The sequence below is a fragment of the Camelina sativa genome, chromosome 18, assembly GCF_000633955.1.
Source record: "Camelina sativa cultivar DH55 chromosome 18, Cs, whole genome shotgun sequence".
NCBI classification, from domain to species: Eukaryota; Viridiplantae; Streptophyta; class Magnoliopsida; order Brassicales; family Brassicaceae; genus Camelina; species Camelina sativa.
Window position 1 is genome coordinate 15,281,797 of NC_025702.1, and position 1,900 is coordinate 15,283,696.

General features: G+C 22.6%; 1 protein-coding gene across 2 annotated transcripts in view; it reads right to left on the reverse strand.

Moving 5' to 3' along the window:
- LOC109130423 (protein FAM76B-like) overlaps window positions 1-1,900 on the reverse strand; it is a 12,617-nt gene that overhangs the window by 1,434 nt on the left and 9,283 nt on the right. The gene's annotated exons all lie outside the window — the stretch shown is intronic.

Genomic DNA, 1,900 nt, shown 5'->3' on the forward strand with positions numbered 1-1,900 from the left:
AATCTAGGGATTTGTAAGGTTTAATCTCAGGATTTTAATTTTTTTTTTCACACACAAGGCAACAAACATATAGGAGGAATTGGTCTTAATTTGAGAAAACAATCTGTAAAATAATAAGCCAGAATTACCATCATAATATTGGGTCCCACACTTTTTTACGTGTTTAGGCTAATTAAAGTCACTACTAATCTTTTATGTGCTCCTTTCTTTGTTTAGGAGTTAGGACCGTCACGTCTCTGTTTTCTCATGGGCCTTTTTTAAGCAAGTTTTATGGCCCAAATGTACGTTTTGATCCATGTCTTATTTTTAAACTCAAAAGATAGTCAATTTACATAAAGTTGATTAAACTGTTAATATTTTGAGTGACATTTCCTAATTACTGTATTGTATATATTTGAAAGTAGCCATTGTGGTCGAAAATTCTAATTTGTAGGTTATATTATACATTTTTTTTAAAAAAAAATTGCATTTGTAACTTGTTTCGTGAATTAAAAAAATGGTGGTCTAGCGAGGTATAGTATAAGAGATTATCAATTTTAATCACAACTTTTTTTAATAATTTAGAGATAATCAATTTAATCACACTTTTCTTAATCAATTTGAATTTTACATTATCATAATCGTTTTCCTACGTATTATTGACCCAAACTCGAATGTTATTGATTTGATTTGACTTATAAAACCATTTAACCAGTAACCAAGCCGTGATTTCTTTTACAAGATTTCGTTTACTAGTTCTAATGTTAACTAGATTACGCCCGCGTATTAACGCGGATATAAGAAAAATATGTGAAATTTTAAGTTGTATTCAAAATGTTAATTTTATTTTATTTGATTTTATTTTTAAACCCACACTCCATCTTGTAATACAATTTCTTTCCATATTACATGATAATAAAATTAGATTTTCATTCTACGCACTCAGTCCCAATGAGTAACATTTATAATTTTCATATTAAAAAAATGTGTTTTATATCAAATTTATATCTTACTTAATATGTTTTTAAGCTAAAAATTAATAAAACATAATTCTCAAAGAAATAACTGAAAACGAATTTTATCTCATATTTGAAAAAGTAACAATATCTTAAATATATTTGTTTCATATTTTGTAATCTTATACGTAATAATTTTACTTATTGTCCAACTAATTTTAAATAAAATTATACTAATATTGTCGTAAATTAATCAAAAATTCAAAGACGTTATTATGAGAGAAATTATTTGTTTATGTAAAGGTGAGTATCTAAAATCCTTTTTCTTTTAGGATTAATAACTGACAGTATAATTTATTTAATTATGGTATTATAATAATTAATTGTATAATTTTCTTAATTCTTTTTCGTATAGAATTAGTAATTTAAAATTAGAATTTGTTATATATATATATGAACTATCTTTTATATTTCTTAATTTTTTTAAAAATTTTAATTTCTTATAATTTACAAATATGTAAAATAATGTTTTTGTATAACGCATGATAAAATATTTAATTGTTAAAATTGACACGTATCACGATCACATGAGTTACTAACTTTGAAAACTAAGGTTTATATCATAACATAATATTGAATATGTTATCAAATCATTCACATATTGAAAACCTTAAGGAAATTACATTAATTTACTATTTTGATTATCTTATTTTCTTATATTATGTTAATAACTAATTTTAACACTTTTTTTTCAGCATCACTAATTTCAACACATTAAACCTTTTTATACTTTAATCACTTTTCTGTATAATTTTTTTTATAATATATGATTATAATAAATAATAATTCCAATTAAATTGCAAATATTTTCCTTATTAATTTCACATATTTTCCTTATTAATTGTACATATTTTCCTATTGAAATTAGTAATTTAATATATAACTTTCCTATTAGAAGTAGTGAT